Source organism: Anabrus simplex, chromosome 7 (genome assembly GCF_040414725.1).
Source record: "Anabrus simplex isolate iqAnaSimp1 chromosome 7, ASM4041472v1, whole genome shotgun sequence".
Lineage (NCBI taxonomy): Eukaryota > Metazoa > Arthropoda > Insecta > Orthoptera > Tettigoniidae > Anabrus > Anabrus simplex.
The window spans coordinates 132,166,389-132,193,795 of NC_090271.1; positions in this window are offsets into that span (position 1 = coordinate 132,166,389).

Genomic DNA, 27,407 nt, shown 5'->3' on the forward strand with positions numbered 1-27,407 from the left:
CATGCAAACATTCCTAGAGTGCGGTACGGTAAGGTTCAATGCCTTTAATCGTAAGCATAGGAAAATGAACACAACGAACATTGTTCTGATGGACTTAATATCCATATGTGGCTGGGAGGCGTGACCAGTCTTAAAAAAAATAACGGATAGGAAGAACATTGAGAGATATGATATTTTTCCCGAACAGCAACGATATTTTCAACAGTGTCCTTCTGAATAAAAATAAAAGGACCTCCAAGTATTTGGAAGAAATAGTAAAGGTCTGTGCGGAGCCTCCGTGGTTCAAATCCCGGTCACTCCATGTGAGATTTGTGCTGGACAAAGTGGAGGCGGGACAGGTTTTTCTCCGGGTACTCCGGTTTTCCCTGTCATCTTTCATTCCAGCAACACTCTCCATTATCATTTCATAGCATTTATCAATCATTAATAAATCACCTTGGGAGTGGGGACCCCATTGTAATAACAGCCTATATATGTTTCATTCATTCCATCCCTGACCCGGTCAATGACTGGAAAACAGGTTGTAGGTTTTCATTTTCAGTAAAGGTCTGAAAAGAAGCAATTCAAGAGCAGCTGATAAAAGTGGAATTAACCTATCAATGGACGAAGAACATCTATTACAACAAACGATGATGCTATCCTATTGGTCTAAGTTAAGACACGTAGACACAGCAGTAAATTCCGAATGCCTGTATGCAGTAATGACATGTGGTATGATTGGGAAAGGTGGACAAGGAGAGAAAGAAGGTTGCTCAAGAAAATTATGTGACAAAAGATGAAAGAAGAAGATTCAGTTCTAACAAACTATTGTACCAGAAGATAGAATCCGTGATGTAGGGGTAGCGTGCCTGCCTCTTACCCGGAGGCCCCGGGTTCGATTCCCGGCCAGGTGAGGGATTTTCACCTGGACCTGAGGGATGGTTCGAGGTCCACTCAGCCTTCGTGATTAGAATTGAGGAGCTATCTGGTGGTGAGATAGCGGCCCCGGTCTAGAAAGCCAAGTATAACGGCCGAGAGGATTCGTCGTGCTGACCACACGACACCTCGTCTTCGGGATGAGCAGCGGCCGCTTGGTAGGCCAAGGCCCTTCAAGGGCTATAGTGCCATGAGGTTTGGTTTGGTTTTTAGAAGATAGAATGGGCTCTTAATGAGAATGTACAGAAATCGTCTGAAGAGACGAATATATGAGTTCCTCAGATAACGGAAAACAGAATCAAAATTTTTTGGGGAAGTAAGATTTTTTTACAAGTTGTTTTACGTCGCACCGACACAGATAGGTCTTATGGCGACGATGGGACAGGGAAGGGCTAGGAATGGGAAGGAAGCGGTCGTGGCCATATTTAATGTACACCCCCAGTATTTGCCTGGTGTGAAAAAAAGGAAACCACGGAAATCCATCTTCAGGGCTCCCGACAGCGGGATTCGGACCCACTATCTCTCAGATGCAAGCTCACAGCTGTGCGCCCCTAACTGCACGACCAACTCGCTCTGTAGTGTGAATTTGAATTGGTCAAGATTGAAGTGAAAGAAAAAGACATAAGGCAACAAAATCAAGGAGTTCAGAGATTTACAAAAGACAACGAAGCAGCCAGCAAAATAGTGAAGGTCGTACACAGAATAAACGAAGAATATCATGGCATAATTTAAAGGCCCTCTCGATGATTCTCATTCTTTTCCCCAGCGCTTCTTTTCTGTTACCGTCAAGAATGAAGATCCCACCCAGGTATCTGCATTTACATGAAGCCAACGGAATTAGCAATTTAAGGTTAAAATGCCAGACCCGACCGGAAATCGATTCCGGAGCCCTCTGAGCCGGAGGCAATTGAGCCAAGGAGCAGAACTGCAGCTCTGTTGATGAAATGTTTTACTTTTGCTCGTCACCAGATGGTTCACCATACGATATTCTTTTCCGAGAAGAAATTCATGTCAGCATTTTGACGTGAGACGTCATTTAAACTGAAGCAGGGGTGGCCGGCGAAAAATCGATGTTGCGTTCTTCATGAAACGCAAAGAAAGTGATTAGTTTCCTTCTTCTACACTCCACATCCCTTCCCATAGCACTAAAATGAATACCCTCCTCCATGCTACCTACTCCCGGCTTTCTCTTACCCAAATGCCCATCTTTATACATATTCCCACCTAATATAATAAATTATTTCCAAACAGAAAATTCAATATTTTCTTATATCCTGCCAGGATATTTCTTCCATTATATAGCTTCATTTTTATTTCCTGTTCTTCCTAACACGCCATTCTCTATCTATGTTATTGTATTCACATGAATTTTCGTTTATTTATGTAGTTATTCATGTAAATATGTGTTTCCCATTTTTACACCAGGCAACGTTTTAAGAAATGTCAATATGTCAAATATAGGGATTTAGTTGCATTAGGCTTGTATAGTTGATTTTATGTACATGTGTATCCTTTGTAGATGTCTGTAAACTGATCATTCAGAATATTATGACCACCTACCTAATAGCTTATGTCGACCTTTGCACGTAAAACAGTGGCAACTTGTCTTGGCAATGAAGCAATGAGGCGTTGGTAAGTCGCTGCAGGGAGTTGGCACCACATATGCACACAAAAGTCATCTAATTCCCGTGAATTCTGGGGAGGGGGCGATGAGCTCTGACGCCACGTTCGATCACATCCTAGATGTGTTCGGTCGGGTTAAGATCTGGCGAGCGCATCAATTGCAACTCGCCACAGTGTTCCTTGAACCATTCCATCACACTCCTTGCCTTGTGACAAGGCGCATTATCTTGTTGAAAAGTGTCACTGCCGTTGCGAAACATGATCGTCATGAAGGGGTGTACGTGGTCTGCAACCTGTGTATGATACTCCTCGGCCGTCATGGGGCCTTGCAGGAGCTCCACTGGGCCCATGAATCCCCTCGTGAATGTTCCCCAGTGCATAATTGAGCAGCCGCCAGCTTGTCTCCATCCGGCAGTACAGGTGTCAAGGAGCTGTTCCCCTGAAAGACGACGAATTCGCAAGCTCCCATCGGCATGATGACGAAGGTATCGGGATTCATCAGACCGTGCAACGCTCTGCCAATGCGCCAACGTCGAGTGACGACAGTCACGTGCCCAATTCAGTCGTAGTTGCCGATGTTGTTGTGTTAACATTCGCACATGCATGGGTCGTCGGCTCATCCTTAGGAGTGTTCGGTGCACTGTGTGTTCAGACACACTTGTACTCGACCCAGTCTGATGTTAGTTCCACTATAGTTCGCCGCCTGTCCTGTTTTACCAGTCTGTCCAGGCTACGACGTCCGACACCTGTAATCAGGGGTGGCCGCGCAACCCCTCCACGTTTGGACATGGTTTCTCCATGGTTTCACCACTTGTTGAAGGCACTCTCCACAGCACTTCTCGAACACCCGACAAGTCGTGCAGTTTCCGAAATGCTCGTGTTGAACCTCCGGGCCGTCACAATCTGTTCTCGGTCAAACTCAGATAGATCGCGCGCCTTCCCCATTCTACACACGGACAGCACGCTCGCTGATACCACATGCACCGCGCGTGTGTCTGACCAGCAGTCATTCCTCGTCAGGCGACACTGCTATCGCCTGGACGGGGTTATATCGATACTACAGTAGGTAGTAGGGTTGGGCAGACCGGAACATTCACTTGTTCCGCAACATTAGGAGCTTGAGGCGGAGTGTTTCGGTACAGAGTGCCGGGACACGGGACACAGGACTGTAACTGCGTCCTAGTGAGAATTTCGAGAGGCAACAGGACATGCTCCGCTTCAGCTGGAATGTGCCTGAACCGAACGTGCTGTGCCAAGGCCGCACTAGATAGATTAGTTGGCCTTGGCTGTATCTGCCTGTCGATACCGGCTGTGTGCCGCCCTGTGCTGGAGTGTCAACATTTCTTCATCCAGTTATATCTTTAATTCCAAAGCGACGACCCATATTTTTCTTGGACTTAAAAGTTTTTTTAAAGTCCAAATTAATTTTTAACGTCAATCCCCGAGAAAGTGTTGAGGGAAATTTTCGAGATATTGAAGAAAGTAAATGGAAGATGAGAGGGAAGGAATTCGAATTGCAGAGAGCATAATAGCACGAAAGTACATCAATGTTTTCATCCAGTTATAGTTTTTAATCCAAAGCGACGACCCATATTTTTCTTGGGCTTAAGAGTTTCCTTAAAATCCAAATTAATTTTTAACGTCAATCCCCGATAAAGTGTTGAGGGAAATTTTCGAGATATTGAAGAAAATAAATGGAAGTTGAGAGGGAAGGAATTCGAAGTGCAGAGAGCATAACAGCACAAAAGTACAATGTATTCATCCAGTTATATTTTTAATTCCAAAGCGACGACCCATATTTTTCTTGGGCTTAAAAGTTTCCTTAAAGTCCAAATTAATTTTAACATCAATCCCCGAGAATGTGTTGAGGGAAATTTTCGAGATATTGAAGAAAGTAAATGGAAGTTGAGAGGGAAGGAAATCGAAGTGCAGAGAGCATAACAGCACGAAAGTACAACAATGTATTCATCCAGTTATAGTTTTAATTCCAAAGCGACGACCCATATTTTTCTTGGGCTTAAAAGTTTCCCTAAAGTCCAAATTAATTTTTAAAGTCAATCCCCGAGAAAGTGTTAAGGGAAATTTTCGAGATATTAATTACTCACTAATTACAATACAGGCTAATACATTGAACTGTGGAAAATATTCTTGAATTGGTTACTTTTAAACATCTGCACTGCCATTGTAACCGTCATATGTGTATTTTATATTGACCGGAAAAATCTTAACCTAAAAGCAGCCTTTAAACGTAATTATTGGGCGCGAATTTCAGTGTTCTGACTGTTCGTTCACGTTCCCTGCAGCTTTATGCTGGACCGTGGCCATAACTACAGACAGGTACACACCACACAGCACGTTCCGTACAGGCACATTCCCAGTTCCCACTGGCGCGGAGCAGTAATGTTGCCTCTCGAAGTTCTCTCTACACTGCGCAGTTACAGTCCCGCGTCCCGTGCGCCCGCTGCACAGTTCAGCTAGTAGGCAGTGCATAGTGGCGCTTCTGACAGGACAGCGAGTCAGTGTCTCCGGCTCGCTTGAGAATGTTTCGGAAAAAATTGACACTCGGTGTTCTGGAACAGCGGAACATAACTGTGCACCGGCACAGTGTGCCGAAACAGGGACATAGTGCCCAACCCTAGTAGGTAGGTGGTCAGAATGTTATGGCTGATCAGTGTATATCTCATTTTATTTATTTATTTATTTATTTATTTATTTATTTATTTATTTATTTATTTATTTATTTATTTAAATAAATAAAAAATTATCACATACCGGTATGTATGAATGGTTTATATTGCATTTTAATTAAGATGAGTGTACAAGAAGCGCATGCTGTCATCATAAAATGGCCTCCTGGTAATTGCGGTCGAAAGTCAGTTACAGTATCACGTTGTATAGCTTGGCGTGTAGATGTCGCGTACAGATCAGCGAGTCTCAACGGAGCCTATTAGAAAACACCAGAAAAATTAAAATGTGATAGTAAATATAAAAAGTATTGAAGGATGTGTTACTAAAATTGACAACTGTTGGCATCATTCACCGAAATAACCAACTAGATTGTGGCACGAAATTCAATTTTCCGTATCATACTACGCTAACTTGAAGGCAAATATTGTTCAAAGTGCCCACCGGCTTACCCAATACATTTCATACAACGACTAACCATCTATATAGTCTACGAGACAATAAAGGTTTATCTTCATTAAATGCATGAAATGCATTTTCAGTGGATATTTTCACATCATTTATTTTTTTAGAGGCACGAAAAAGACAATACTCTTCACAAATCCACACAGACTAAAATCTCAATGACGTCAAATCACAAAAGCCTGGTGGCCAATCAATAGTCCCACAGCGTCCGATCCACTCTGGGAATATGTTATCCAAAATGTCGAGACCGTTCAATCCAAGGAGTGGTGTAGCACATCTTTTGGCAAACGAAATACTGAATGAGGTTGTTTCACAGCTCAGTCATTACAAGGTCGTCGAGCATTTCTAAATATGATACTGAATCTGATACTTAAAATTTCTCCCCGGACGGCAATAACTGAAATACTGAGTTCTTTTTCTCTCTCACGGAGTTTGTATTGTACCAATATACACAATTATGGTGATTAACACGACCATTTAGTTTGAAAATTGGTTCATCCATCCATAAACTTGCACGCCGAACATTTTGGTTTACTTCCCTCCGGATTACGAACAACCCTCAGGAGTAAAGTCTTATGTCGTAATCATCTTCATGCAATCCGAAATGTGCGCAATGTGAAATATCTTTGCCCGAAAAGGCTTACACTTTTTATCTTTTAGGATTCTCTGTAAGTTCCTTCGAGATATGCCCAACTGAGAAGACGCCTCCTTTGTTGACGTGTGGGGACCTGCTACAAATACTTCAGCAACCAAATGAGCTTTTCCTTCATTATGAACGTTACGTTTCCGCCTGGATCTTGATGCATCTCTGATGTTCGCCGTTATTTCAAATTTGATTTGTTTTCGCAAATGTTGCCAAGTTGGTAACTGTATATCAAGAAACTTCGTACTAACCTCGTTATGAATTCCAGAAGTCTTCTTTTTATGCTTCCACCATAACTGAAGCATGCAAATTCGTTGTTCTTGAATACGCTTCGGATAATTATGCATTTAAATTATTGCATAAATTATTCCCAAGGTACCGAAAGCTTCCTTTTTTCCTCTTTAGATAATCCTAAAGTCCCTTCACAAACAGGAAACGTCAAAAAACTATACTAAAATACAATTCATTATAAAAAAATTTAAATATAAAAAAAGCAACCCAAACAAACTCAACACAATAAATTCCAAACTATGCAAGCAAATATGCACAAAACTAGCATCGAACTACGTTAAAATGTTGAAATATGCATCAGATACAAATTAGCAATAAACTTATATTATAAAAATAACTGTTACACTTTAAACGTCACCAAAATTAAAATAAACATTGCATATCGTATCACAATAAAGTGCTCCAGTTTCTCAATGAAATTCACAAATTCACTCCGGCGAATCAGATATTTCCAGTATCGATGCACCATCAAAGTTTTCTTTGCCATGAAGAATACCAGAATTTTTTTTTATTTTTAAGTTTCCGGAGACCGGAATTTTAATTACTCCACTCTGAAAATTTTCCCGAGAAATCTTGATTTTCTACGATCATTAGGGATTAATGTGCCCAATGCTAGGGTTGTACCTTGATAAGAGTCCGGCTCCATGGCTAAATGGTTAGCGTGCTGGCCTTTGGTCACATGGGCCCCGGGTTCGATTCCCGGCAGGGTCGGGAATTTTAACCATAATTGGTTAATTCCCTTGGCAAGGGGACTGGGTGTATGAGCCGTCTTCATCATAATTTCTTCCTCATCACGACGCGCAGGTTGCCTACGGGGGTCAAATCAAAATACCTGCACTAGGTCTCTTCGGAGGCCACACGCCATTATTATTACCTTGATAAAAGCCATCCGCTCTCCAGTCCTAGTCCTTTCCTATCCAATCACCGCCAAAAACCTCTTTGAGTTTCTTCGACATTAAACCATAAAATGCCGAGCTGATCAGCTCAGGTGGTAGGAACGTTGGTCTTCTGACACCAATCCGGCAGGATCGATCCTGGCTCAAATCCTTAGTATTTGAAGATGTTCAAATACGACAGCCTCTATCTGTAGATTTATCTGCACGCAAAAGAACTCTTGCGAGACAAAATTTCGCCACCTCGGCGTCTGCGAAAACCGTAAAAGTAGTTAGTGAAACGTAAGAACAATATTATTAAACCATTAAGTAAGCAAATTCGTATAATGTAGCTGCGAGAAAAATCTTTGGACGAGTTGGGAACCCAAAATATGCGGGTAAATGATAGTCACGTGGCCACTACACTACGCGGTTGGTGGTAATTGTTAAAAGGGACTGATAATCCTGTTCAGTCAGTCACCACTGATCTCCATTTAGGGCAGTCGCCCAGGTGCAAATTCCCTGTCTGTGTTTTTTTTTTTTTTTTTTTTTTACTTACATAACTGCACAGAATTTGGAAATTTATTGAACATCTCCCTTGGTAAACTATTCCAATCCCTAACTCCTTTTCCTATAAACCAATATTTGCCCCTATTTGTGCTCTTGAATTCCAATCTTCATATTGTGATCTATCATACTTTTAAAAATACCACTCAAACTTATTCGTCTACTAATGTCTTCGACGCCCTCTTTCCAATGATAACTCGGAACATACCACTTAGTCGAGCAGCTCGTCTCCTTTCTCCCAAGTCTTCCCAGCTCGAACTTAACAACATTTTCGTAACACTACTCTTTTGCCGGAAATCGTCTCGAAAAAATCGAGCTGCTTTTTCTTTGGATTTATGCCTTAAGCAATAATCACCACCACCAACCTTTTCATATTACTTGTTGTAAGTTACTGGAATGTAGGCGAAATGTCGCTGGTGGAAAACTAATTGGTCGTACCCATTCGCTTGTCAAAAAGATTCAAAAAGAAATAAGAGTCGCTCGAAGTGAAGGTAAAATATAGCTCACATTGTTGGAGACCATAGGGAGCTCAAAGAGAAGCCATAAATTAACTCGGCAAGATGGTAAATAAGTGATAAACTTCTAATGAGAGGATGCGACAAGAGTGTGTCAAGGGACCCGTGCGTCGAGCGGCTTATCGTTTGTGCTTGCCATTATACCATTAAGTTGAAATGCACGCTCAGATTGGCTGTCTCTCTCTATCTCCCTCTGTAATTAATTAACTGAACAAATAACCTAAAAACAAATAACGAAAATGTATAAGAGGAAAAATAACTAAATGGACATATAAATATTTTAAAGGTAAAAATTTGGCTGCGGAAATCAGTTAGCCGTAAGTTATCCTGTTGTCTGCATAGCTATGCTTCGCTGAACACATTACTTCGCAATAAGCTCACATTAAAAGCCATGCACCGCAGCGTTTTTAAACCTGCGGTCACTAGGAATGTTACTATCCGACCGACCCTCTGCAAAAAATCCATTTAAAATGTTCCTTCTAAAAGCACAGATAAGTTAAAACTCCAGAAATTACGTTAAGAGACTCCATATTTCTGAAGCAAGTACAATTATTATTATTATTATTATTATTATTATTATTATTATTATTATTATTATTTATTCGCTGTGGCCATCGACGACCACGTTAATTCTTGTTTTATTTGGCAGTAAACTTTGCTTTCTTTTGAGCCCAAAATTCCCTCGTTCTTTCTGAGTGGGCCTGCTTGCGTTCCTCTGTTCAAGGGACGCAGTGTCTTCTTTCTGGTTGTTGGTCGCGGTTTAGCCCATTTGTCACTATCTTGATCTGTCACCGGTTTGATCTGTAGCATTATTATCATTACTATTAAGTCAATGTAATCAATATTGTCGAACGAAAGTTAATATTGCATTTGAAGGAACAGACTGATGTGAATACGAATACCCTTACACTGAGATGGTGCAAGGCATCAAAGTTCGGGCATTATAAAATTGTATTGTAACAAGAGGAGATTGATGACCCTGCCTATTATATTAATGGTAAACATACAACATTATCCCGGTCTAGAAAGCCAAGAATAACGGCCGAGAGGATTCGTCGTGTTGATCACACGACACCTCGTAATCTGCAGGCCTTCGGGCTGAGCAGCGGTCGCTTGGTAGGCCAAGGCCCTTCAAGGGCTGTCGTGCCATGGGTTTTGGTTTGGTTCGGATACAACATTATTCTACGTTTGAAAATCCTTTGTAGTTTCCCATGTCAATTTCCAGTGAATGCCTAAATGATATCTGCCGAGCTGAGTGGCTCAGGTGGTTGAGGCACTGGCCCTCTGAACCCAACTTGGCTGGATGGATCCTGGCTCAGTCCGGTGCTATTTGAAGGTGCTCAGATACGTCAGCCTCGTGTCGGTAGATTTACTGGTACGTGAAGGAACTCCTGAGGGACTAAATTCCGGTATCTCGGCGTCTTCAAAAACCGTAAAAGTAGTTAGTGGGACGTAAAGCCAAAAACATCATTATTAGTCAAATGATATCTGATACACAGATCACGGCGGATTTCCTTCCAGTCATAAGCGTAGATAACTATGAACACATCCAGAACTACAGACAACACAATCATTCAGATTTTGATTCCTTGGTGTACCCAAAGTCCTCTTGGCTATTGGTCACGATGCTGAACGCCTTTCTAACGAATCCAGAGGTATCTATTCCAGAACATAGCTGAAATAATTTCACCCTACATACGCTAATTCAGAAGTTGCACACTAACAAACGCCATCATTGAATTTTCCACACATACACGATTTTAAGCCAGAGTCCTAATACTTCATTAACCTCTAAAACAGGGCCTCTCAAACGCCCAAAATTTCACGCGAGCAAACTGAGGCGCAGACGTCCCGTGCACAGTGCATCGGTCCCACTCGGCTCGGCCTGGACCAACGAGTCGTCTCGGGGCGACTCAGCTAAGCTCGGCTCAAATCACCTCGGATTTGGAGCGCTACGGAGCAAGTGAGGGAGAGGAAGGCAGGTGGAACGAGCAAGACAGGCGTGGAGAAAGAGAGAGACAGCGCTATTGCTCCAAATCGAGGAGTGGGGGTCTGCATTTTGGCCAACCAAGCGAAGTCGTTTTTTGCAACGTGCACAGCACAATACAATGATGCATTCGTCCTGAGAGACCCTGCTCTAAAATCAATGAGCTATTTGCCATTTGTTTTACGTCGCATCGACTCAGGCAGGTCCTATGACGACGATGGGACAGCAGTGGGCTAGGCATGGGAAAGAAGTGACCCTTGCCTTAATTGAGGTACAGACCCATTATTTGCCTGGCGTGAAAATGGGAAACCACGGAAGGCTATCATCAAAATTCCGGGGTTCGAATCCACCTTATCCCAAATGCAAGCTCACAGCTACGTCACAGGAACCGCGCAGTCAACTCGCTCGGTTACAAATCAATTAGAAAAAATATTGCTAACTAGCAAATGTACCCGTGCTTCGCTACGGTATTCTACATTGTATTCGAATATCGAAGTAAATACTGTACATACAGTAAATAAGATTGCTTTAAACTGGCATGTCCGAGAAGCAGCATAGGGAGGTTCCCAATACGGTGTTTCCAATGTAAAGTGCATGTTACGGATTTGTGATGATAACGGCAGGCTCACTTGCCTACTGCCATTCACAATCGAGTTGGGAAGTTTTCATTATAATTGCAGGCCCCATCGCCTACTGCGCGGTCACAATCGATTTGGGAGTTTTCGTTACAATGGCAGGCCCCTTTCCTATTTCCAGACAGATTACAGTTTTCATTAGAATGTTTGGCAATTTCTCTACTACCAGTCGAAATTGAGTTGTGCAGTTATAATTATAATGACAGGCCCCTTTTCCTACAGCTAGCCAGCTTACTACCAGTCACACCAAGTTGGTGAGTTTCCATCAAAATAGCAGGGCTCTATGCCTAATACCAGTCACATTTTAGATGGATACATTTGTTTATAAGGGCGGGTACCCTTGCCTACAGCCAAACACAATGCATTCTCCCTTGCCTTTTGCAAGTCAAATCGAGAAGTGAATTATTCACTACAATGGTAGGCCTTCCTTACTAAAGCCAGTTACACAGGTGTTGGAGAAGGACCCCATTCCTACTGCCAGTCAAAGTCGGTGTGGGGAGTACTGATTAATATAGCAGACACATCCTTTCTCGATTGCTACAAGACGACATCAGTGAATATATATAGATCGACATACGAAAGTATATGCATGCTTAAAATATTGCAGACCTTCATTTACAGATTGACTGCTGCAAAACGGTACGTCATATCGACAAAGGATTGTACCATAAGACGTCAGATTTAGCGGCTTAAATGGCTGGTCGTACGATATCTGATCTATTCATGGGTCAGATTGAGTTAGAAACGTTGATCAGGGTAAAATTTCTGTAAGATTATCTCACATTGCATTACTTTTCAGATAATAATAATAATAATTTCGTGTGGCTATATCTAGCCGAGTGCAGTCCTTGTAAGGCAGACCCTCCGATGAGGGTGGGCGGCATCTGCCATGTGTAGGTAACTGCGTGTTATTGTGGTGGAGGATAGTGTTATGTGTGGTGTGTGAGTTGCAGGAATGTTGGGGACAGCACAAACACCCAGCCCCCGGGCCATTGGAATTAACCAATGAAGGTTAAAATCCCCGACCCGGCCGGGAATCGAACCCAGGACCCTCTGAACCGAAGGCCAGTACGCTTACCATTCAGCCAACGAGTCGGACACTTTTCAGATAATTATGTGACAGCTACGTACATAGGATTTGGCTCACATATGGCTACTGTGTGGACCACATTTCGTGTAGGGTTTGATGATTCTATCTTTCTTACAAGTGATTGAAAGTATGAATTATGCATGTGAAAAATCCAAATTTACTTAACATCGAGAAATAGAGAAAAATCAAACGTAAAAGGGATACAGATACAACAAAAAGTCATAAGACCAACGTTGTATATCACTCCAAATTGAACGGAGATTGTGGCCTCCCTTATGTGATAGGACTTAGCGAAAATCTGCACCATCATTAAAAATGCCTCCATATTTCGATATTCTTCGGGGAAAAAAGTGAAAAATTTAAAGCTCTTGGAAATGTCCTTTCGTTACAGGCTAAAACGTATAATTTTGCCAAATTTCTGTTTTCTTGTTCGTCTGGCAGATTATGCAGCAATGTGGATTTTGGGCGAGGAGGGTTGAAATTAGGACTGTCAGGAAGCGAAACCAAAAAATTATGCAGATGGTTGTTATTATTACCCCTTAAACGCGTAACTGTGCGAATATTTCGCCAAAATAGTCAATGTACAGGCACACTGTCGTTAGGATTTTACTTATATAGATAGATAAGGAATCTGCTCCACGTACAACACCTTTTGGGCTATGTCTGCTCGACTTACCCTGCAAAACCGACCATTCATGATATCTCCCTTATTAATCTTTCTGTCGAAAAAATACACATGAAAAAAAGTTTTAGAAATGGATTTCCAACAAATTTGGTCGATTTCCAGTCAGGTTGGTCATGTACTGTATATATTGTGGAAGAGTAAATTCACCATTTCTGTTACCTATAAACCGCCAGTCCATTCCAGGAACAGGAAATGTTATTGACCTTTAAAATCTACCTTTGGAAAGGTGGATGCTAAATATAAAGTTTGGTTCAAATATCTTCAATAGTTTTCAAGTTGAAAGAAATACGCTCAACACGCGCCCGTTCTTAAATTAAGTCCGGTTAATGATATCTCCCTTATAAATCCTCTTACAGAAATGATGCACAGGAGAAAGAAGATTTAAAAATTAATTTCCATTAAGGCAGGTAGATTTCTATTAAGTTTGGTTGTGTATATTTTGTGGGAGTGCAAAATCACGGTTTCGGTTCCGTATAAACCCCCGCAGTCATTTCATTGATTTAGAAACAATATTTGCCCTGAAACCTACCCAAGGACAGGTGGATTCTAAATATGAATTTTGGTGGAAATATATCCAGTAGTTTCCAAGTTATGGACAAACAGACAAACAGAAAAACAGACACAAAAGCTAAGAATATGCAGATGGTCATTACTACACCTGAAACGGATAACTGTACAGAAATGTCGCCAAAATAGTCAATGTACGGACACACTCTAGAAGTGCAGACCTTTACTTTGAGAGTTACTGCTTTGAAACTCTGCGACATATCTGCAAACGGACCTCGCCATCAGACGCCTCTTTCACTGTTCTACATGGTTGGTCCCATGACATCTTCTCGTATCTCCTATATTTATGGGTTAGCTTGAGTTAGAATCATTGTGTGTGAAATTTTGTACAGTTTTCGCATACTACTTTATATTTGTGGTTCTCATGTGACAGATAGAATCATAAAATTTGGCTATCACATTGCCACTGGGTCATGCCAATGTGCGTGCCGAATGTCATGATTCTATCTTTCCTATAAGTGTGCCAAATTAATGTTAACATATACGTGTGAAGGTACAAAATTCACTTGAAATCGAGAAATACAGCTCTATTTAACGAATAAGGAATAGAAATACGATAAAAAGTCATAGGACCTAAGTTGTAGATCTCTCCAAAATACGGTGTAATTAAGGAAGAAAATAATTCACTGAAGAAAGTTGAAATTAATAGAAAATGAATTAAAACTGAGGACAGCTGGATGACGACAAATATGTAAATACCAAGTGAATGTAATGGAAAATCAAATGCCCCTCAATAAATTATGCTGGTGTGAGTTATGGATATAAGAAAGAGGTAACAGAGGAGAAATTTAGGCGCAGGCATTCTTAGGTCAACAGATAAGATGTCTAATGGTGTTATTACTTAAGCTATTCGAGGACGGATATAAACTCCAACGATATTCCGCCAATATCCCGCAGAATGGCCCATTAACGCCCTCTCTTGCCTTCTACCCAAGGAACAACCATGAATTTAAAGGTATGATGAGGAAAATGGCAATACGTTACCTCCCTGCTGGCAAGAAGTCAGAGACGTTGCCATGGTAACCTGTAGGTTCGTTGTCGGTCTGTCGGTCACACACGCAGACCATGATACCCGCAGAAAATAGTACATTTCTCCGCCATTTGAATAGTAAATTATGACATAATGAAAGTTGTTTATAATGAAGAGACGTTTCACATACGGTCCACGGCGTTTACAGGAAATCAATAGTATAAGAGAAAATGGAAGAAAACCGTTCCTATAAACCCCCCGTCTAATCAAAAAATTTAAAATGAAATGCATATAGAAACCTTCCTAGTGGTGAGTATACAAACAAACAAACAAACAAACAAACAAACAAACAAACAAACAAACAAACAAACACGAAAAGTAAAAACCACAGATTCGGTCTTGAGTTGACCTAAAACGGATAAATATCTGAAAAATTGGCAAAACAAATGAAATTACAGACAGCGGACCCCCTACAACTTTACTTATAAGATGTTAACCAAAGACACCGACCATTTTTTGTTTTGAATTAACTGCTTTCCCCATAACTGGAGGTTACCTAATATGTCAAAGCTTACAACAAAGTTAAAATATTACATTATACTCTTACGAGGCAAAAATTAATATATCATTTACATTAATTTAGATGATGTAGAAAGTGTATTAAAACCGCAATAAATATAAACAATCTGTTTTACGTCGCTCCGACAGAGATAGGTCATACGACGGCGATAGGAAAGGGCTAGGAGCGGGAAGAAAGCGGCCGTGGCATTAATTAAGGCACCGCCCCTGCTTTTGCCTGATGTGAAAATGGTAAACCACGGAAAACCATCTCCATGGCTGCCAACTATCTTCCGAATGAAAGCTCACAGCTGCGTGACCCTCACCGCTCGGCCATCTCTCAGTGCAATAAAAATCTGTAAATGAGTTTGTAGACTATGATGCTAATGAAATGAGGAGGAAACCACTCACGTTGGCCTCCTGGCGACAGAACCTGAAGACCAGGCACCAAATGAAATAATATTTCAGATTATTAATGTGGAAGAAGGAAGATTCAACAAACCTTGAATATTATTATTGTTGGTGGGCTATGTAGCTCAGGCGGTTGAGTTCTTGCCGTACGAGCTCAAGTTGGCGGTTTCAATCCTGGCTCAGTCAGACGATATTTGAAGGTCCTCAAACACGTCTACACGAGTTCTGAACTTTTCTCTGTTGGGGATCAATTCTGGTGTTATTTTAATTTCTTCTGCGTCCTTCTTAACCTCCTCCACCCATTTCGTTGTTCTCCTCAATCCAATTATATATTTAAATATCCGTTTAGTCAGGCGGTTGTCATTCATTCCGACGAGATGCCCATAAAATTTCAGTCTTCGTTTTCGCATTGTGTCCGTGATCTTTTCGAAATACTTGTAGAGATCCTCGTTTCTCCTTTTCCTCCATGTACCATCCGTCGTTTTCTGAGGTACAAGAATTTTCCTCAGAATTTGCCTTTCCTTCTTCTCAATTTCTTTAAGTTACCCTTTTTTATTTAACATAAGGCATTCTGAACCGTACAGCCCCTCTGGTTTTACAACAGCGTGGTAGTGTTTAATTTTGGCTTTGTAGGATATTACCCATTTATTGTACCTGTTCTGTGTCTTACTGGACTGACTTAACTCCGTTCCAGTCTTCAGTACAGGATTAAATTCCTGCGGGACTCAGCCCATTGTCATGGCCATGAAGGAAACAGGATAACCTACGGCTTGCTGACACAACTAGAGCGTATTCCGAATTTTTATCGTATAAACGATACAAAAGTCCTAGGAACATTTTATGAAATCTTTTCGAGACCTCCATGTGAGGTAAATTGTGACGTATATTCATTCGTTCTTAAATGAGAAGAGGGACCACTGCGCTGGGAGGGTGAAATGAAAGTTGGAGGACGGTACCTTATTGTTATTTACAGCAAACTAAGCAGAGCAGGAGTGGTGATGATGGAGAGGGAGCACGTTCCGCTATAATGAGGAGCTCAGAGCTACGGAGAGCTTCAGGAGGGCAGCGAACAGGGCTAAGAAATTAACTACAATAGACAACCTTTGTATCTTACGGTAATATCTCTAGATAAGCAATAAAATCCTCTCAGAAGTGGATTAGACCAGATGACTCCAATCTGTGGAACGTACACAAATGTGAGGCAACTATGTAGATCTATTGTTAGAAGTCAAGGCAGTCCTATACAGGTGATCAGGAACAACGCAAACCGGGTTTATGAGCATAGGAGGTTTGGTCATGCTAATACATAATTTGAAAAGAATAATTCGATATCTAGCGCCGTTGTAATGTTACGAGCTGCTAAATTTAGCCAATCACATAGTTTCGCGGGCGAATTCAAATAAGCATCGCGAGGCGGTGTTGCTAAATCTGCACGTGGCTCCTTAAGACCGGCTTCAGAGCATCAGGCGAAGGGAAAACTTTCGCTAGGGGATGGATTTGAACACGTACCTCCAAAATGAAAGGATCGCGCCTTAGCAAGTACGCTACGGTGATAATAGTGAAAATGAAAATCCACAGCCTATTTCCAGTCATTTGACCGGGTCAGGAATGGAATGAATGAAGCTCTCATCTAGCAGCGAGGATAGGAACTGTGCCGGCTACCGAAGGCTGTCGCACTCCTCAGGGCAATGGATCACAGATGAAATTAAATGATATTGGAGAGTGTTGCTAGAATGAAATATGACAGGGAAAATCGGAGTACCCGGAGAAAAACCTGTCCCGCCTCTGCTTTGTCCAGCACAAATCTCACATGGAGTGACCGGGATTTGAACCACAGAACCCAGCGGTGAGAGGCCGGCGCGCTGCCGCCTGAGCCGCGGAGGCTTAGCTAATAATAAAAACAGAAACTGCATATCGACACACCCTAAATACAAGGTAAAGAAAAACTTTCTCTTTAATTTGCTTTACGTCGCACCGACATAGATAGCTCTCATAGTGACGATGGGATTAGAAAGGGTTAGGAGTGAGAACCGACCATGGCCTGGGGTGAAAATGGGAAACCACGGAAAACCATTTTCAGAGCTGCCGACAGTGGGGTTCGAATCCACTGTATTCCGAGCGCAAGTTGATATCTAAGTGACCCACGCCGTACAGCCACTTTGTCGGTCAGATAAACTTTGTTTCGTAAATTAAAAGAGTGGTCAAAGTAACAGACGTAATCAGTACAAGGAGGCTAAAGGCAAACCTAAATGGCACCAAGCAGTGGTTGACGATAACTGAACACGATGTCCTAGACATACACATCTTTAAACAAAATATTGTAGGATTGGAGGTTGCCTGAAGATGGGGTCAAACTAATGAAACGACTACCCTGATCAGAGGACAGAAGAAACTCTCACAGTAAGAGTATGAAAGACATCTAGGCAAGGATAAGTAAACATGATTGGAAACCTATATAAACGTGGTCCAATGAAGCCGTAACGATGTTAAAAGAAAATGTGTTAGAAGGTACAATATGAACATAGGAACCATAGGTCTGCGGTAATTAGTTTCGGTACTACACGCTCTTAATGTAAGGTCGACTGCCAACCTTCCAGGCGCTCGAGCGTAAAAAAGGCACACACTTTTCTTTTTGTTTACGTTTTAGTTGCAAACAATGAAAACGGACAAACGTACAGAACCGAAGGACGAATGTCTCAAATGTCTCCCACAACAGCGTATTCTTTGAAAAATTCCCGGCGCTTTTCGGATATGATGTACAGCTTCAACTATCTGGACAGACTAAGGACACAAGGAAGAAAGAAGAAAGGTTGCGCGGACAATGCCTCAGCAAAAACAGTGTGGCTCGTTGACGCTAGCGCATCTGGGAGTTTGGCAAACGAAACAAATTACCTCAGACGTAGGGTTCCTACGTTCACAATACATTTGCGTCTTATAGCAGTCCTTTAATTTACGAAACGAAATTTTTCACCACCCTGTATCTACATAAAATATTTTCATTCGTTTTAAAATTTGCAATCTGCTTTACGTTCACACCGACACAGATAGATCTTATGGCGACGATGGAAGAGGAATCGACCGTGGCCTTAATCAACCCCAGCATTTGCGTGGTATGAAAGTGGAAAACTACGGGACACCATATTCAGGGCTGCCTACAGTGGGATTCGAACCCACTATCTCCCGATTGCAAGCTGATAGCTATGTGACACAAACCACGCTGCTACTTGTTCAGTTACAACAAAAGAAATCCATTTCGAAACACACACAGTACTAGGACATTACGATACAGACATTAAACCGGAAATTTTCTATGGTTCGGAAACTATAATTCTGAACAGGAAATCAGGCATCGGAAACACAGAAAAAGGAATGTAATGAAGGAAAATTCGATTCCCAAAATTTGCAAGCGAACAATCCGGAGATAGGACCAGGAAATCAAAAATACACAGACGTTCAGATTGACATTAAAAAAGCAGATTAAACGTGTACGGACACCGCGACAGACATACAAAACATGTACTCGAATTCACGAAGGCAGGAGTACAACAAAACAAACAGATACTATGAAAGGGATCGATAAAATCCAAACCGACCTAATAACTTATTAGTAAGAGTAACACACAAGGACATTCAAAACATGGAGATATTTCCTTCCGAAATGTACAAATGGCAAGTCGACCAAGAGAACAAACTGATGAAAACGACCGAAATAACTTGCAGCAAAGAGGGAATGGAAGCTAATGGCAAAATGGAAGAATTTCGGCACAATGGTAGGCAAGCAAACGGCTCTAAATACAGCGTGTTTCAAAAATGACCTTACATCTCTGACAACTCATAGCTACTTATTCATTTCACTTAGAGGCATGGTCTGGTGTCATCATGACTGGCAATAGATCACGTTTTTGTACGATAGAATCGCTCCACCGCAAGTGCTAGCGGCAGTTGCAGCAAAGATGTCTGCCTTTACTAGTCCCCGGAAGTGCTAGCGGCAGTTGTAGCAAAGATGTCTGCCTTTACTAGTCCCCGCAAGTGCTAGCGGCAGTTGCAGCAAAGATGTCTGCCTTTACTAGTCCCCGGAAGTGCTAGCGGCAGTTGAAGCAAAGATGTCTGCCTTTGCTAGTCCCCGCAAGTGCTAGCGGCAGTTGTAGCAAAGATGTCTGCCTTTACTAGTCCCCGCAAGTGCTAGCGGCAGTTGCAGCAAAGATGTCTGCCTTTACTAGTCCCCGAAAGTGCTAGCGGCAGTTGCAGCAAAGATGGCTGCCTTTACTAGTCCCCGAAAGTGCTAGCGGCAGTTGCAGCAAAGATGTCTGCCTTTACTAGTTACCGCAAGTGCTAGCGGCAGTTGCAGCAAAGATGTCTGCCTTTACTGGTCACGACCGCGCTCGCTGTATGTTTTGGTTTGAAGAGACGAAGTCGACGACAACTGGACAACGTAATTTTCGTACAAAGTACGGTAAGAATACTTCAAGTAGGCCTACTGTTTATGAGTGGCATAAGTGTTTTATTGAAAACGGTTGTTCGGTAAGCCATAAGACATCCTCAAGTCATCCGCGTACGTCTGACGATGTCGTAGAGCAAGTGAGACAACGCTCTGAGCACAGTCCTCGAAAATCGACACGGGGTGGTTCTCGAGAGCTAGGCGTCCCAACTACAACTACTTGGTGTGCGTTGAGAAAACGGTTGCATCTCAAACCATACATGTTCAAAATGGCGCAGCAACTAACGGACACTGATATTAATGCTTGTAAGGACTTTTGTGTGGACATGTTACATCGGTTGGAAGAAGATGAACTTTTCACTGGAAAGATTATCTTTTGCGATGAGTCGACTTTTTACTTAAGTGGTAAAATTAACAGACTCGCTAGATGTTTTACGTCGCACCGACACAGATAGGTCTTACTGCGACGATGGGACAGGAAAAGACGAGGAGTGGGAAGGAAGCGGTCGTGGCCTTAATTAAGGTGCAGCCCCAGCATTTTCCTGGTGTGATAATGGGATATCACGGAAAACCATTTTCAGGGCTGCCGACAGTGGGGTTCGAACCTACTATCTCCCAAATACTGGATACTGGCCGCACTTAAGTGACTGCAGCTATCGAGCTCGGTATTTAACAGACTCAACTGTAGGATTTGGAGCAGTGAAAATCCCCGGCAAGTCCTAGAATATGAATGTGGTAGCCCAAAATTGAATGTGTTTCGTGTATTCAACAAGAGTAAAGTTTACGGGCCCTTCTGCATCGCAATTGAAAGAGTCACGCCTGACATGCTGCAGCGAGTTTGGCAAGAAATCGACTTCAGATGGGGTGTGTGCCCCATGACCGATGGAGGTCGGTCATATTCAACCTGTTTAGGTAAAACTGCATCTATTGTCAATCAAGATAATACCAAAACCATGTCTGTAAGTAAACTGAATAAATAACCGAGTTGTCAAATGTTATAAAATCTTTTTTGAAACACCCTGTATTTAGCGTAGTCCTAAATTGGCTTATTCGCTATAGTAATATGAATAAATACTTTTATGCTTTTTTAGACGATGATGTACTGATATTGTGCACCACATGAGTTCTTTTCCATGCCGGTAAATATACCGTCACGAGGCTGGCGTTGTTTTACCCCTTTGAATTACTATCGGACTGAGCACGGCTCAATTCCACCAAATTCGATCATAAAGCCAGCTGTGTACCGTCTGAATGTCTCAGTCTGGGAAAAGAAAATACCTAAAATACGTCAGTATTTATCTTACAAGCCGGGCTGAGTGGCTCAGACGGTTGAGGCGCTGGCCTTCTGACGCCAACTTGGCAGGTTCGATCCTGGCTCAGTCCGGTGGTATTTGAAGGTGCTCAAATACGTCAGCCTCGCGTCGGTAGGTTTACTGGCAGGTAAAAGAACTCCTGAGGGCTAAATTCCGGCACCTCGGCGTCTCCGAAAACCGTAAAAGAGTAGTTAGTGGGACGTGAAGCAAATAGCAGTATTATTATTATTTATCTTACAAAACATTTCAATGTGTGAAACTTGTGCTGTAATAGGAAAATGTTCTTAGCAAATACACACAGCTCGCCAGTTTCCAAGATTCATAATCTACGGGCCACTGTGAAGTACAAGCGCTTCGGTCTGCGATCACAAGAAATTTATGCCAGGGAAATTACTAACGCGTAAAAGGAACGCTTTCACAACTATATTCCTCAATATTGGCGTCTCTTGTGTCGTGTATTATTATTATTATTAAACAATCAGCTTTACGTCGCACCTACACAGATGTGGCAAAATTAAATTAAATTAATGAGGGATCTGGCAAGATAGAGCAATATCTATGAATACGAAGAAAGGACTAATCCATTCCTTTGTGTTCTGACAACCTGGAAAAATTAATTGTCCAAGGAAATGTTTCTGGCACAAGGACACGAGGACGGGTCGCAAAAAGATGGGTTGATCAAGTAAGAGAGATCATGGACTTACCATGGAGAGTTACTATCCGGATAACGCAAGTACGTACAGAATGGTATCAGGTTATAAAATAAACAACAAAGTCCTTGGGTCACGGTACTCAGTCATGAGTGGAACGACTGGAGAGTGAGAGACACAGATAGGTCTTACGGCAATGATCGGAAAGGGAAGGGCTTGGAGTGGAAAGGAATCGACCGTGGCCTTAGTTAAGGTACAGCCCCCGCCTGGTGCGAAAGTATGAAACCACGGAAAACCATCTTTAGGGTTGCCGATGGTGGGATACGAACCCACTATCTCCCGAATACAAGCCCACAGCTGCGCGACCCTAGCTCCACGGCCATCTCGCTTGGTCTCCGACAGTATGAATCCATCAAAGTGAGTTCGGCACTTAGAAACCAAGTACCTGCCTTTAAAGAAGAAACTAGCGTCATTTTCGAAAGAAAAATAGCAAGCTTCTAATTGCAAAGCTTCCTATCGCGTAGCATTGAGAGTAACTGAGATCTTTATGCCCCACAGGATTGCAGAACGATTGCAACAAACTCATAAATTACCTTAAACAATGGAATGATTCTAGTGTTATTTTGAAATAAATGTTGTCTTAGAAAGTTGTGTTTTGTGTTCTTTGCACATTTATTTTTATCAACTATGCCTCACAAATGTGATTTTGATTTATGCTCGGTTTTTTAAAGGAAATATTTTCTATTTATTTCGTACACGTTATTGTCATTTACTCGGATCGCCCGGAAGGACGTGGGTTCGAATCCCCGTCAGGAAGTCGTAAAGGCCCTGAGGTTCAATCAGCCTACACCAAAAATGAGAACCAGGTTAATTCCTGGGGCAAAGGCGGCTGGGCGTCGAGCTAACCACTCTACCCCATCACGTGCCGTGGTTAACAATGGTGGAAGCCTTCACCTTGCACTCCTCCAAGGGCCTTCATGGCCTGTACGAATGTGACTTTGTCTTTGTCTTTTTTATTGTTATTTAACCCCTCCTATGACACCCCGCAACCCAAGGAAATTGACGCCCCCAGTCTGACGAATGATTTAGAACGATGCCCGCCATGTTTGATAAACAGTGAGACTGCATTTTTTCATATACTGTGAGATCAGATGAGTCTGGTTTTATTCTACACCTTTCCTTTATTTACTGCCCCTGTATGTTGGCGTCGTTTCACGACTAAGCGGTTTGCGAGACCATCTCATTTTATATCGTCTCATATCCGATGCATGTTTCCGGAAGCAGAGCATGCGCATCTTAGTAGTTCCCATGTTCTTCATGTCTAAAGCAATTGAGCTCAGCTTTATGGGCAAGACTTCTAGCATCCCTTTTTACACTCCTGTAGATCTTAACATGCAATAACCATTTCAGCGCGGGCAATTAAGTGAAGTCTTAAAAAGTTATTTATGTTACCCTTACAAGCACTTCTTCTGAAAGAACACGTCGAATTTTAATGGAAATCTGGCTTCAGTACTGTGACACAGTTTTAAATCAAAGACTTCCATGAAAAGAAAATGCAGTTGCATGTAATAAGGAATAGGAATTAGATCTGTTTTCATATTCAGCCAGTTTTTCTTTCTTTCTTTCTATCTTTCATATATATATTTCTTTCTTTATTTATTTATTTATTTCGTCCTTCCTTCCTTCCTTCCTTCCTTCCTTCCTTCCTTCCTTCCTTCCTTCCTTTAATTTACTTTACCCTCAGACATTATGCCAGTGTCTGGAAATCACGGAACCACGGTTACGGTTGCGCAGCTGAGAGCTTCCATTCGGGAGATCGTGGGTACGAACCACGCGGTCGGCAGCCCTGAAGATGGTTTCCATGGTTTCCCATTTTCACACCGGACAAATGCTGGGGCAGTACCTTAATTAAGGCCATAGCTGCTACCTTCGCAGTCCTGGTTTTTTTTCCATGTCTCCGACGCTGAAAATCCTTGGATGTGTTAGTGCGACGTTAAAACCACTAGCAAATAAATAAATAAATAGGCCTAAATAAATAAATAAATAAATAAATAAATAAATAAATAAATAAATAAATAAAACCACCCTAAACTTTTTATTTGAGTAGAAGGCATAATGAAAAGACAACCAGCACACCAATCTCTGCAATATTCCAAAGGTGAAGGGAGGTTTAGAGAGGACCCTGAGGATTTTTGCGCTTATTTTCGCAATAGTTAATATTTCGAAGAATATGCATAACTAAAATGCATTGAAATAAAAAATAAAAATCAAATTAAAAAGACAAACGAACTAATGTTGTTCCTGGTACAATATTGCATTCTGGGGGGAAGTTAAACTCACGGTGAGAGAAAATCAGACTTGGTGCAAAAATGGCGACATGAAGTCGTCATCGGAAAATGATGCGCGCAGCAAGCCATCTAGTGATGAACAAGAGAAGCATTTCATCAACAGAGAAATAGTTAATATTATCGAATTGACACTTTTATCACAACTGGAACAGACTTGGTTGGAAGAAATTCACTTTTGAGGTAACGGAGCAAAGTCTTAAAGAAACGATAATTTACCCGCAGTTTCTCTCTTTCACTCTCCGCCTCCGTAGCGTAACGGTTAGTGTTATTAGCTGCCGTCCTCCGGGGCCCGGGTTCGATTCCCGGTACTGCCAGATATTTGAGAATGGCAAGAGGGCTGGTATTTGGTTGGAATGGTGCATTGGGGGTGTGCCTGAAAAGAGCTGCACTACCTCGGGATGATGACACGAGTTTACTTTAGACCGACTCAGTGTACTGACCTTCGGTTCAGAGGGTCCCAGGCTCGTTTCCGGCCGGGTCGGGGATTTTAACCTTCATTGGTTAATTCCAGTGGCTCGGGGACTGGGTATTTGTGCTGTCTCCAACATCCCTATAACTCACACGCCACAAATAACACTATCCTCCACCATAATGACACGCAGTTACCGACACACGGCAGATTCCGCCCACCCTCATCGTTGGGTCTGTCTTACAAGGGCTGCACTCGGCTAGAAATAACCACAAGAAATTATTATTATGTCGATGATTTCCTTAATTTCAGTTTCTTCATGATTCACATGGAGAATCCATCCGACTTCTTGGTCAGCATACTAGACAAAACGCGGATTCGATTCCGGACTGAGTCTAGTAATTTAATATGCGAATGGTTTATTCCGCTGCATCGGGAACTGAGTATTTCTGTTCATATTAGTACACTTCTTTTCATTTACACACAACATGTAAAACAACCAAGCCCCACACAATAGCGAATACATCACTCCACATGATTCCACTGTGGTTCAGTGGTTAAATTGTCAGCCTTCGGACAGTAAGAGCGCCATTTCAAACCCGGTAGGAGTCCATTCAACAATCCGAGTCATTTGCCGTCGGCATACAAAATATCTCTGATGACATATTTGTTGTTCATCCCTAAAGATCAATTAAAACTCCGCTATAGATCACCGAAGAGGTACTCCCTCTACACTGCCATCTCGTCGAGTAAACAAAACATCAAAACTGGCATGCAAGTTTCCTATATGGCGTCAAATAAAAATGCCTAAACATGGGAAGTGAGGTCATATTATTATTATTATTATTATTATTATTATTATTATTATTATTATTATTATTATTATTATTTCCAGAAGGGAATCTGGCCATAAATTTGGCTCAAATCCACGTCAGTTACCGACCCCGATAAATTAGGGAAAAAGCAAGGAAGATGATGATTTATGTGGATAATTATCCATGTGCACGAATGTTTGTAGAATATCCTGTAAAAACAATTTCCAGTGTGTCTATTTTCACTCTCTCTGTGCAAAGTACAAGCTATAGATCTGATGTGAATAAAAGCAATCTCGTAATCCCCCTATAATGATTTCGTCATGATATAGTGTTTATAAATGAAGAAAGCTATGAATTACTGATACAAGGAAAATGGGGAGTGTTAAACTTTATTGCTGAAAAACTGTTGCGCAGCTGTGTTTGTCACAAAACTGCAGAATGCTGTTTCTACTTGCCATAAACAAAGAAATCTGACATCCTGCAGATATAAATTAGATTGGCTACCAGTTATAACTGTAGCCGATTGTACAGTAACAATAAAATGCTATACGCCTTCAGCTCTTGCGACCCGGTACTCAGTTACCGCGCTGATGAGTTACGGTTTAACGAAACACCGAAAACAAAAAGAGAAGCTTGTTCAAATAAGGGAGGATAAAATACCTAGCAGGAAAGGAGGGTTCTATTTAATGCGGTGAGGTGAACAAAATCTCAGGACATCCATATTAGTTAATCTAGTTATCACACTGGAAAACTGAACAGAAAATTGTATACGTTATTATCGTATGAAATCCTTCTATATGACACGAGATAATAAATCTTTGGGGAACTTTATGACCACTAGAGTGGATTTTCCTGTTGCTGGACTGTTTAATGTTTATTGCAGTTTCCCTAGTAAGAGCAGCTGGTTTCAGGAGAGTAAGTCACTTGTTCTTTCCGAATCAATGATTCTGGTCCATTGATGACGCACTTTCGTGATGCATTATAATTTACAAAGAACGAACTAGTACATAAACCTGTCTTTGACAGTCCAACCTACTTTGTGAAAAATAACTGCAAAATTTGAAATGAATAGGCTATGATCCTCCAATTATGATCACAAATTTATAATTAACGAATTAGTGTGAAGATTTCAGTTATAATTTATGAATATTGGTAAACATTAGATGCTCGATATGTTCAGACAACTCTATAACCCATCCTACTGATCCACAGCTAGGGTAGGTGGAGAGGTGGTGGTACACACTTATTTTCTAATCACTAGACTGCGTGCCGAAACCTGCATTCACTTCTAAATATCTACGCAGTGTTCATATGAGTATGCGAGTATCAACACAAGGAGAACCATCTTATATAAATTTGTTCAAATTTTGGCATATGCAGATGATATTGACTTAATCGCAAGAACACCAAGAGCATTGAAAGAAGCTTTCACAAGCCTCGAAAAGGCAGCAAGAAAGATGAATTTGCAGATTAATGAAGGAAAAACTAAGTACATACCCGTAAACAAGAAATACTACCCTAGTGGGTCTACATTTATAGAACTTGGCTCGTATAAGTTTGATGTTGTGCGTAGCTTTACCTACCTTGGATCAGAATTTAATTCCAAGATCAATGTTAGTTCTGAAATAGCAAAACGTATACTGTCTTCTAACAAATGCTATCATGGCCTCAGGAAACATCCGAAGTCTAAGCTGCTGTTCAAGAAAACTAAAGTCCTGATGTATAAAGTTTTAGTAAAGCCTGTATTAACATATGGTGCTGAGACCTGGACACACTCAAAATCTGATGAATGACAGCTCGTTATATTTGAAAGAAGGATTTTGTAAGAAAATGGTGTCTGGAGAAGAAGATATAATCATGAAATGTGTAATTTATATAACGAACCAAACATTGTTAATTGTATAAAGATCAGAAGGTTGTAGTGGGCAGGGCATGTTCTGCGTGCTAATGACAGA